This window comes from Pipistrellus hanaki (assembly GCF_964339955.1).
Source record: "Pipistrellus hanaki genome assembly, chromosome: 2".
Taxonomy (NCBI): domain Eukaryota; kingdom Metazoa; phylum Chordata; class Mammalia; order Chiroptera; family Vespertilionidae; genus Pipistrellus; species Pipistrellus hanaki.
The window spans coordinates 137,256,695-137,269,362 of NC_140504.1; positions in this window are offsets into that span (position 1 = coordinate 137,256,695).

The window sequence follows — 12,668 nt, forward strand, 5'->3', positions numbered from 1 at the left end:
TGTGGAGTTTCCTCAAAATACTGAAAATGGAACTCCCATTTGACCCAGTAATCCCACTCCTAGGAACATATCCCAAGAAACTAGAAACACCAATCAGAAAGGATATATGCACCCCTATGTTCATAGCAGCACAATCTACAGTAGCTAGAATCTGGAAACAGCCTACGTGCCCGTTAGCAGATGATTGGATCAAAAAACAATGGTACATCTACACAATGGAATACTATGCTGCCATAAAAAAGAAGGAATTCTCATCATTTGCAGCAACCTGGATAGAACTAGAGAACATCATGCTGAGTGAAATAAGCCAGTCAATGAAAGAGAAATACCACATGGCCTCACTCATTTACGGATATTAAAGAACATTATAAACTGACAAACCAAAAGTCAGATATAAATACAGTAAAGCAACAAGCAAACTGTAAAATTATAGCAGGGAGGGTAGGAAGATCTGGGGGAGATAAGAGATCAACGGAAGGACTTGTATACATGCATATAAGTACAACCAATGGACACAAAACTCTGGGGAGGGAGGGTATGTATGGGAGGGTGGGGCAATTTTAAAATATGTAAAATAAATCAATAAATAAATAAAAGCTGAAAAAAAAAAACCAATCCAGAGACAAATGATAGAGAAAGGGGGCGGGGGGGGGGGGTTTCAAAGAGCAACCAAAGGTCTTAAATGCATGCATATTAGCATAACCAATCGACACAGACACTAGGGTCATGGGGGGCTTGCCTGGGCTGGGAATGGCTTGGGAGGATGTCAATTAGGGGAAGAGGACACATATGTAAAGCTTTAGACCACATGTGTCAAACACAAGGCCCGCGGGCCAAATCCAGCCCGCCAGGCCTTGCAATGTGGCCCGCACTGCGCTGTCATCACTGCACTCCGCTGTCAGTTTATGACATTGTCAGTTTATGACTGTTCAGTAAACCATTTGGCCCGCGATTTAGGCTGGATTTTAGATTTTGGCCCCTTCTCTGATTGAGTTCGACACCCCTACTTTAGACAATGAAAAATAAAAAAATAAAAAGGACACTATTCATTTTCCTTGAATGACTAATAAACTAGTGGCATGAGAGAATCATTCCATATGAGTTAAAAAATGAATAAAGTTGCTTTCTTCTTAGACAGACAAAATATTAACTGCATTAAAAATTAAGAAAAATGCCAAATTTTGCCGGAACCTGCCAGCAACGAACAGTGCCTGAATGAGGGGGTGAGGATAAGAAAAAGACAGGCAAGAACAGATGGGGTCAGGAAGGCTCAGACCCGAGGTCTGTAGACGCGAATTTTATTTTCCAACCTTTAAATACAATTCTGAAGGAGGAAATATTTATTTCAGGAAATCCTGCAGGTGGCTGTTTCTGTTAACATGATGAGTTCCTGTACAGATAAGTTCCTCCAGCAACTGACCTTTTACAACCACCTGACCTTTTACAACCACCTATCTTCCTCTTAACTCGCAGCTCCTTCTGCGTCAGCAGGCTCCTATCAATTGTTTTACCCTAAAGCAAAGACATCTGCAGTTAGCAGCATTCCTAGGGGTAGTAGCAATTTTCCACTTAGGTTAATGGAAAGGGGGGCACATGGAGAGCTGTGTCCTACACCCATGTCAGGATTTAGGCATATAGGACCTCTGCATTCAGGGCAGCTCCCCACAAAATTTGAATAAAACCAAAATAAATGTTAAATGCAGAGCAAATAATATGTTAGACAGGGAAGAAAGTATATATGTATCAAAGTTAAAAGTTGAAAAAAAATAAAGAATGTTAATAATGTGTGGAACTTAAAAACAAGTAGAGGAACAAATTAAAATATTGAGATGCCACTGCAAAGAGAAAAATTGAAAAAGAGAACTGTATGTGATATACATGAAAATATTAACAAGAGCCTTATAATACCAACTAGTGACCTAGTACACAAAATTCATGAACATTAGAAGGGAATTAATTAGCCAAAACCTTTTTTGGCTCAGTGGTAGAGCACTGTTCTGCGGACTGAAGGGTCCAGGGTTCGATTCCGGTCAAGGGCATGAACGTTGGTTGGGGGCACATCCCCAGAAGGGGGTGTGCAAGACGCAGCTGGTCGATGTTTCTCTCTCATCGACGTTTCTAGCTCTCTATCTCTCTCCCTTCCTCTCTGTAAAAATTCAATAAAATATATATTTTTTTAAAAAGGCAATTAATTAGAGGAAATATTTTAATTTTGCACTTCCTCTAAATGGAAGTGTCAGAGATGAAAGAAAATTAGTAAGATGTATATGAAAATCTTCCTCCTCTAAGAGTCTGGGCATGCCATGGGACCCAGAGTCAAGTTCCCACTCACACACGTGTAACTCAATTTTGTGCGAGACCCAGACTCAGACAGCACCACCCCCATTGGGAAAGATCCAGAATTGGCCAGCCCCACCCCCGTCAAGCTCCACCAGGCAAGGAGCACAGCCTCAGGTCCCCTATTAGCACCACTGGGAAGGGGGCATGGTCTCAGGTCCCATGGCCCAGCACAGGGCCTGGGGCATAGTCTGAGGTCCCCTGTAAAGTCCCGCCACGTAGGGGGTGCAGCCTCAGGTCCCCGTTCCCAGCCTGGCACCACACAGCCTCAGGTTCCTCCTGATGGCTCATTATTTACTGATACAAGAACCTCGCCTCCACTGTGGACTCAGCCATCTTGTTATGCGAACCCTGCCTCAGCTGTGGGTGCTGTCATTTTGCCATGGCATGACAGAGGCAGGGTCAATTTGCATATTACCTCTTTTATATAGAATGCTCTTTCTACCTGCTGGATTGAATGATCTTAGTGTGCATGGAAATTTTCCCCCATTATCAATCTTTGGAACAGAATTTTTGGACTGGAACACAGGGTGTTCCCCTGGGCAGAATGGTTCCCAGACTCCTTGTCCATAGGAGTTGAAGAATCAATCCAGGGAAAGAAGATGTTATAGCCAAGGAGGAAATTTATTCAAGAACAAGTACAGACTCCCATGTGGAGAGGGGAAGAGAGTCTTACAGCACAGACTCCCACTTGGGAAGAGGAAAAGAGTCCCACTGAGTTCCTTTTCCCTTTGGCTTAGAAAGGCTGCAGATGCCGGTGCCTTGACATTCTCTCTAGTTGGCCACTCTTCCCTTGGACTTGTTATTACAGTAACTTCTGAGCTCAAAGGTCCAACCTCACATGGGACCTGTGAGGGTTTCCTCCCCTCCATCCTTATTGTTTAGCTATTTCCTTTGGGCTTTCTTCTCCTTCTGGATGAGGGGCTTCCTTCGCTTTATTTTGTAATTATAGACCTTCTGCTGTTCCCAGCTCCCTCAGGCTATGGAAATGTACCTGTTGCAGCTTCTTGGTTCTCCTGTTCTATACAAATATCCCTTCTGCTGCTTTGCAGCCCTGTATTTTTTTCATGGTCTAAAATTCTAAAATTTCTAAAATTTCCTAAATCTATTTCACCCCCAAAAACTTCTGTTTCATCTTTATTTCTAAAAGTAGGAGATAAACAACTCATTCCCAGACCCTCCCATGGGGAAGCAAGCTGAGAAAAGCCAGTAAACCAGGATAGGGAAACTGAGATAGATATTTAAACAGCAATGGAAACCGTCTAGAAAATCTAGATGCCAAGCAGTGGGGAGCCATTTAGTAAATCCCATCTTCCCTAAATCTGGGACACTTAAGAATAAATGGTTTGCAATTTTCCTCCCCAACCAGAGGGTAAATAGCTTAAATCACCCTATTCAGGAAAACAAACAGCAAAAATCCAGAAGGCCCACTTTCCAACCAAACCCAAGGACAGATGAAGGTAAGAGAATAAACCTTATGTTGGTACATCAGCATGAAGCTGGTGAATATTCTAATGAGATCCTCCCTAACACATCCTCTAAATGCCCAGCCTTTAAAACCCCTCAAAAGAAAGGTCCCGCCTGGACTGGTTTGGCTCAGTGGGTAGAGATTCCGCCTGAGGACTCAAAGGTCCCAGGTTTAATTCCAGGCAAGGGCATGTACCTTGGTTGCGGGCACATCTCCAGTAGGGGGTGTGCAAGAGGCAGCTGATCGATGATTCTCTCTGATGTTTCTAATTCTCTATCCCTATCTCTTCCTCTCTGTGAAAAATCAATAAAATATATATTTTTTAAAAAGGTCCAGCTTTCCCCTCTCCCCCCTCTCCCCTAGGAGCACGCCTGCACCTCCCCCTCCCCATCTTTCCCCACAGGCAGGCATCTCCTCATCTCTAAGGAACCCCACCAAGTTTGCAACTAAAGAAGCAATAGGGAGGAGCAGTTCATCCAAGGAAATTCCCTGAACCTGTTCTCTACACCCCCATTTCTCTGATTTCTTAGTGAGCCAAATCAGACTAGCCTGTGCTCATTTCCCCAGCCCTTTCTTATTCACTTCCCAGCTCTAATAAACATCCTCTAAAATTCACTTGCACTCATGTTGTGAAACTTTTCCTGCATGAAGTCAAGAACACACACACTACCCACTACTGCCAGGCACTAGGCAGACCCCCTCAGGGCCAGGTCCCCTTTCTGGTCACAATGTGACTTACATTCTGCCAAGCAGACTCACCACAGTGAGACTCAGATGCAGATGTGAGCCCCACAAGATGCTCTTTTTCATGGGGCAATTGTTTTCTTAAAAACGTGAAGGTGGGTGTTGATGTAAAAAAAAACATTCAAACCCGTAAAGAATTTTTATGAGTTTATTTGAGCCAAACTGTCAACAACTGCCAGGAAGCAATATCTCAATGGATTGGGATAGTGCTTTGGAGAATGGCAGTCTTACATCTATTTTCATACATTGAAATTAAAGGAGGGACATAGGTGAGTCACATGAAATCCACTGGTGATAGATTAGAGATGGGGAGAAAGCAAAGCAGGTGGGATGAGAGGGAGGGGAAGGGGGAGGTGGAAACCTCTGGGATTGGATAAGAAGTAAAATGAAAAGACACATACTTAGGTGGTTATAGGAACAATTAACGTGATTACAAAGAAGGAATTTGGGGTATCTGTCCCATTAGCTTATGCCCCAAGGAATCTGGAAAAAGGGAAATTATAAGTTATGCAGACATTTCAGGATATATTATTATAGATGCTAAAAGACAGATTCAGATTCACTTAAGGTAAAGGTTGACCTTGTCAGTGAAGATAGCAGCCTAGATCATAACTACCCACCATAAACCAATTTTAGTTAAACTTTAATTTCAGACCATCCTCTGTGGTTACTGGAGGTCCCTGAGTTTGTAAGACTGCCATGCAGGCCTTCCCTGAACTTGTCAGGTTAGCCTGTGGCCCCTTACATCCACACAGGAGAGTCAGTCCCTCAGAGCTGACATTTATGACATTTATGGCATGTGATATGGAGGCCACATGGCAGGACCTGTGGTATTTTCTCTGAAGAAGCCTTTATTGAATGTGTTGTGTTGTTTCTTACTGAATAGCTATATAATCAGGCTCCCTACCCATCTTCAGAATTAACTCTCACCTATAAAATCAAATAATCTCGTCAAGTCCCCGAAAATGGTGAAAGAACAACAAATCATATTGGGAAAATGGATTATTCATACACAAAAGCATTAAGTTGGAACCTTAAGCCATATATATAAATTAACTCAAAAATATATTAAAGATCTAAATGTAAGACTGAAAACTATAAAACTCCTAGAAGAAAACAGGGAAAAGCTTCATGACATTGGATTTGGCAATTGTATTAGATATGACACCAACAGTACAGGAAACCAAAGCAAGTATCTTATTTAATAAAAAAGTAATATGCAAATTAACCATCATTCTGCTATAGCAACAAGCTATGCCCACCAGCCAAATAGAACAAGTATGCAAATTAACCTAACCAAGATGGCTACAGCCACAGAGAGCAGGAGGGAGGGTTGGGTTTCCTGAGCAACAAAGGAAGTCAAGTTTTCCGCCTTCCCGTGCCAGCCTACGCCTCCTACAAAGTTTTAATTATAGAAAGTAAACAAATCCAAACAGAAATGGCGGCAGTCATGGAGCAAGCAGGAGGCTCGGCTCCGTTCCAGGCTACAAAGTTTCAATTGTAGAATGTAAATAAATTCTAGATACCAGGGATTCCACTTGGGTCTCCAGGGACGTGTCTGGCCTGCAAACCACCACAGGCCCCTCAATCAGGCTGCCCCATGCCTCAAGACACATTAGGTTGAGCCCTAAGGAAACTGGAAAAAGGTTATACTCCACCCTGATCCAGGACACCCTGCAGGGAAAATCAGCTAGCCCCCACCCATGCACCAGGTCTCTATCATATCTTAAAAAAAAAAAAAAAAAAAAATGATATGCAGATTGACCATCACTCCAACACACAAATGGCTAAATCCATGTGGTCAAAGATCCTGCCCCATGTGGACACAAGATGGCCACCACAAGATGGCTAGCAGGGAAGGGAAGTTGGGAAGCACCAGTCCTGCAAGGGAAGGCAGTTGGGGGCAATCAACCCTGCAGGGGAGGGCAGTTAGGGGTGACCAGGCTGGCAGAGGAGGAAGTAGGGGGGAAATAGGTTGGCAGGGGAGCAATTAGACATCAATCAGGCTGGCATGGGAGTGGTTAGGGGTGATCAGGCTGGCAGGCAGAAGTGGTTAGGGGCAATCAGGAAGGTAGGCAGGTGAGCAGTTGGGAGGCAGCAGTCCTGGATTGTGAGAGAGATCCCAGATTGGAGAGGGTGCAGGCTGGGCTGAGAAACCTCCTCTCCCCCGCCCCCATGAACGAATTTTGTACATTAGGCCTCTAGTAGATAAATAAGACCAGATCAAATTTTAAAACTTCTGTGCATCAAACAAAACTATCAACAGAGTCAAAAGGCAACTCACAGAATGAGAGAAAATATTTAAAAATTACGCATCTGATACATAGAATATATAAAGAATTTCTAAAGTTCAAAACAACCTAGTTTAAAAATAGTCAAAAGACTTGAATAGATATTTCTCCAAAGAAAATATACATATGAAAAGGTGCTCAATATCCTTAATTATTACAGAAATGAAAATCAAACATCACCTCACACCTATTAGGATGGCCACTGTCTTTAAGTAAAAAAATAACAAATATTGGTAAGGATATGGAGTAATTAGAACTCTTGTGAAATGTAAGTAGGAATGAAAAATGGTACAGCTGCTATAGAAACCTGCATGATAGCTCATCAAAAACTTTAAAGAGTCATTACAGATACCTCACACAGACACCAAATTGCCCTTAGTCAGAGGTAGAAAGCTGTCCCCAACCTCCATGCTTGTCATCTCTTAAAAGTGAATTTATAAGAGAAAACTCCAGGTTGTTCCATTGTGATAAAGTAAATTTATTTATTTTTCTATATATTTTTATTGATTTCAGAGAGAAAGGAAGAGATAGAAACAGTAATGGTGAGAGAGAATCCTTGATTGGCTGCCTCCTGCAAGCCCCCTACTGAGGATTGAGACCACAAACTGTGCATGTGCCCTTGACCAGAATTGAACCTGGGACCCTTCACTCTGCGGGCAGAAGCTCTATACACTGAGCCAACCAGCCAGGGCAAGACAATTTATTAAAGCATGCACATTAATTAAAGAAGTAAGGCAGAGAAATCATGTGATATTTATCTTTCTCCGACTGGCTTATTTCACTTAGCATAATGCTCTCCAGTTCCATCCACACTGTTACAAATGGTAAGAGTTCCTTCTTTTTTATAGCAGTTCAGTATTCCATTGAGAAGATGTACCATCTTTTTTAATCCACTCATCTGCTGATAGGCATTTAAGCTGTTTCCAAACTTTAGTTATTGTAAATTGTGCTGCTATGAGCATAGCAATGCATATATCCTTTCTGACTGGTGTTTCTGATTCCTTGGGATATATTTTTAGAAATGGAATGATTGGGTCAAATGGGAGTTGATTTTTTTTATTTTTTGAGGAAACTCCATACTGTTTCCCAAGGTGATTGCACCAGTCTGCATTCCCACCAGCAGTGCATCAGGGTTCCTTTTTCTCATCATCCTCGCCAAGACTTGTCATTTGTTGATTTGTTGATGATATTCATTCTGGTAGGATACATATGTAATGGCTTTTTGATTTGCATCTCTTGGATAATTAGTGACTTTGACCATGTCTTCATATGTCTCTTGGCCTTCTTTATGTCCTCTGACTTTCCTTTTCACACTGACTCATTATTTGAGGAAATCCCAAATCAATCATCAGGGCCTTGTAACTCAATGAACTGTTATGTATTAAGTCTAATCAAATAATTGAATTGATACCTGCTACCCTGGGAACTGACCCTCAGGCCACTTCACAATGGACATTCCACTTACTAAGATCATTATCTCTTTCCTCTGTGCTGTCCCAGAATCTGAACCTGCCCAGAGAATTCTGCACCTGAAAAAAGCCTTCCTAGAGTCCTTTAAAAACCTCTGACTTCTATCTTTGGGTGCTGGCACCATTTGGGGGCTCAGCCCTTCTGGTATCCAGATAACCTAATTTATATAACCTACCTAATAAAAAAGTAATATGCAAATTGATCATCACTTCAACACACAAGATGGATGCCTCTTGGGGAGCAGTTAGACATCAATCAGGCTGGCATGGGAGTGATTAGAGGGTGATCAGGCTGGCAGAAAGAAGTGGTTAGGGACAATCAGGAAGACAGGCAAGTGAGCAATTGGGAGCCAGCAGTCCTGTATTGTGAGAGGGATGTCCGACTGCCTGTTTAGGTCTGATCCCGGTAGCTTTGGGCCTACATGGGCAGTCACACATCCCTCAAGGGGTCCCAGATTAGAGAGGGTGCAGGCTGGGCTGAAGGAAACCACCACCATATGTACAAATTAAATGCACCAGTCCTCTAATATATATATAAAATCCTAAGCAACCATTACCACCAGTCACTAAAATGTGCACTGAGCACCAGGGAGCAGTGGCTCAATGCAGGGGCTGTCCCCTGTTGATCAGTGTGCTCCCATAGCCAACTTCCCGTGTCTGGCCAACCTCCTACAGTTCCTCCCTTAGGCGGGTAGACCTTGATCAGCCCAGATCAGGACTGGCCAAGACAAACCAAATCAGCCCTGATTGCCATCCAGGCTGAGGAACCCACCCATGCATGAATGCATGCATCAGGCCTATAGTAAATTCATAATTGTTTACCCCTTTTGGCCTCATGTGTTCCTTCTTCAGCGACCCTAACACTATAAACAAACTGCTAGCTCTGACCACTATTGCTCAGTTGGTCAGGTGTTGTCCTGTCCAGCAAAAGGTTTCAGGTTCAATTTGAGGTCAGTAAACTTGCCCAGGATGTGCACTTGGTCCCTGGTCTGGGGCATGTAAAAGGTTTTGCGTTATGTCAACGTTTCTTCCTCTCTCACTCTCCCTTCCTTTCTTCCTGAAAATAAAAAACAAGCAAACAAAAACATGAAATATATTTAAATGGTACTTACTTGTGTGTAAAATGCAAATAATATTTACATTATATGCATGAGCTGAAGAATAAATTGAATTTGGTTAATAACACCTGTAAAGAGTATAGAACCACAACAGGAACCCAGCATATGTGGGGTTTGGACCCACACACTGCACAGCAGAAGGAAGTGGCAAACCATTGCTGTGTTTTTCTATTCTTTCCCCCTCTCTTCCTTTTCATTTTACTGAGCTGAATAAAATTAAATTGAATGCTTTCATGCAAATACTCAAGAAGAAACTGACCACACATCAAAACAAGACCTGCTGATAACCATCGGTGACTAGAATGTACAAGTAGGAAATCAAATATCAGAATCAAGCATCATTGATAAATTTGGAGTTGGGGTCAGAAACAAAGTAGGAAAAGAGCTCGTGAAGTTCTGTAAGATCAAGCAGTTTTTCCATCACATACACTTGCTTCACACAATCAAAAAGACAAGTGTCTACAAGGACATCAGCAGACAAGTGATATAGAAGGAAATGGACTTTGTACTTGGAAGCAGAAGTTGTATTTCCTTAAAAAAATTACTCTTCTAGGTAAATTTTTAAAAAAATATACAGTATAATATTGAGACATTCTGTTAAGCATGGTAGCAATCCTCATGGGTAAAAACTGCTGTTAAGTTTAACCCTGCTGTTCTGGCTTCTGTACTTATTTGCTTGCTAAAATAATAGAAAAAATATTTTGATTTTCTGAACTTATATAAGTTATCCCATTTGATTGAATACTGCATTGATTGTAGTTTGAATATCCCATTGATTGTGATCTTACTGATCTTTTGAAACACATTCCTCTGCACCTAGAGATGAGGACAGCACAATTGCTCTGAATTGCCTCAATGGTTCCAGATAATGTATTCCGATTGACACAGTGGTCCCAAGAAGCAAAACTATAATTAATCTTTGTAGATATCTCCCTTGCTCAATGTAGCTTCTGTAACTGCTTTTTGCTAACCAGGTTCCTCATTCCAAACCTAAAGATGTAATCGATACCTTTGTGATATTTGCCTATATAAGCATGATGTTTCCACCATTTTGGGACTGTGAGATTTGGAGCCATAACTCCCTCTCAGTTGCCGGCTTATTGATTACATGATTCATTAATTTGAGTATTTACTCCCGGGGTAAATCACAACATTTGGAGGCCCCAGCCAGATCCAGCCACTAGCAGGCGCTGGTTCTGACACTAAGGGAGGCCTATCTCCCCTGGGCTGGTTGTGCAAACCTGGGGATCTCTAGGGGGTGCGCAACCTGAGATGTTCCAGGGCCCCAGAGAACTTCCATTCAGATCCAGCAGGTGGACAGGGAACGTTGGCCCGTCCCTAAAAATATTTTCTTGGAGTCATCTGCAAACTTTCCAGAAGGTGAGTTTTGGTTCTTGGGATCGGTCATTTGGGGATTAGGAGAAAAGCTGGATGCAGCTGAAACTTCCCCATACTCAAAGTGCCCTGAGATGTCAGAGGCCAATTTTGGTTTTTGGTTTTTTGTCTGTGGGCCCTATGTGTCTTGTGTGTCATTTTCACTATTTTGCTCAAAGTCTCTTGGGAGACATTTCATGGTTCTATCCAGCCTTTTTAACTATCAAAGGATTAGATGAATGGATTACTAATCTAGTTTATCAAGGATCTTTAAGGGACTTCACACCAGATAAGGTGACTCTATATTCTTTCCTCCTAATCTGTATATTGTCTCTCCCTGACTAAAGATCCCATTTCACAGGTTAATGTGGACTTCTCCTCACAGCCCCAGGCAGGCAAAGCAGTGGTTTTAACTTTTTTCTTTCTCTCCTCCCTGAGCACTCACCACACACTCACCAGCAAACTGCAAACCCCTCCCCTCCTTCTGGCTATAACCTCTCCCAGAGCCACCTCTCCCACCAGCCAGAGCCAGTCATTGTGGGAGGAGGACCCAGCTCTCAGAAGAGCCCCTTGGGCTACATGCTGAAGAATTTTAAGGAAGAGTTTGTGGAAGGGGCTGACTATGGTGTTAAGCTTTATTCAGTGGGAAGACTCAGAACCCTGCCTGAGTCAGAATGGCCTGCTTTTGGTGTGTACTGGCCAGGAACAGGCTCTTTTGATCCCCAGTTGATTCGGGTAACCTAGAATGCCATTACTGGGGATGAAGGGCACCCTGGCCAGTTACATACATAGATCAGTGGCTGACCCTAGTCCAGAATCCCCCATCCTGGTTTAAGAATTGTGCCTTGCAAGTAGGGGCCCAAGTCTTAGCAGTGGGACCTAAGGCCGTTTCTAAGAAAATCCAGAAACCTGAACTCCCTGCTCTGCTTCCCACTCCAGAACCTCCAGTCCTTCCTCCACCAAAGTGCCATGCCAGAGCCAAAACAGGACACTACCCTTTCACCGCCCCACACTGAGACCAGCTAAGGGTATGCAAGCTCTGAAGGACTCCTACAAGAGGGAACAGTCTCCTCTGCCATCTTGGCCTTGAGAGAAGTGCAGTGCCAAGGGATGGGGAAATGGGAAGGCATCCCTTTATGGTTATGTCCTGTTCTCCAGGAGCACCTCTATAATCAGAAGGCATAAAACCCCCAGGCCTCTGAGAAGCCTCGGGCTTGAATTGATCTGCTTGAAACTGTTTTCCTTACCCACCAGACAACCTGGGAGGATTGTCAGCAACTCCTGCCTACCTTCTTTACCTCAGAGGAACAAGAACAGATGCATTCAGAAGCCTAGAAGGCTGTTGTACGGTCTGGTCGCTTGAGGAAAACCTGGACCAGATTGAGGAAGCATTTCCTTCCCTTTGCCCCCAAGAGGACCCCAATACCAATAGGGGCAAGGACTTCCTTGGACAATTTTCACCACATTCTCCTAAGGAGCTTAAAAGCAGCAGCCAGAAAAACCACAAATCTATCTAAAATCAGTGAAGTTGTCCAGGGCCAAAGGAGTCACCTGCAGCTTTTCTGGGCCGTTAATGCGAGGCTTATCGAGTCTATACTCGCATTGACCCAGAGGCTCTGCAGAACCTGAGAGCGATCAATGTGGCCTTGCAACACAGTCAGCCACAGATATCAGAAAAAAAACTCCAAAAACTGGAAGGACTTGAAGGAATGTATAGGTCACAGTTAGTAGAAGTAGCCCAGAAGGTCTTTAACCATAGACACATCCTGAAGGAGAAGCAGAACAAGAGAATGGCAGAGGCAGTGGTAGCTGTGCTGCGAGAGACAGGCCACAAGGCTGTGGGTTGTAAGCCACTGTTGTTATCCTT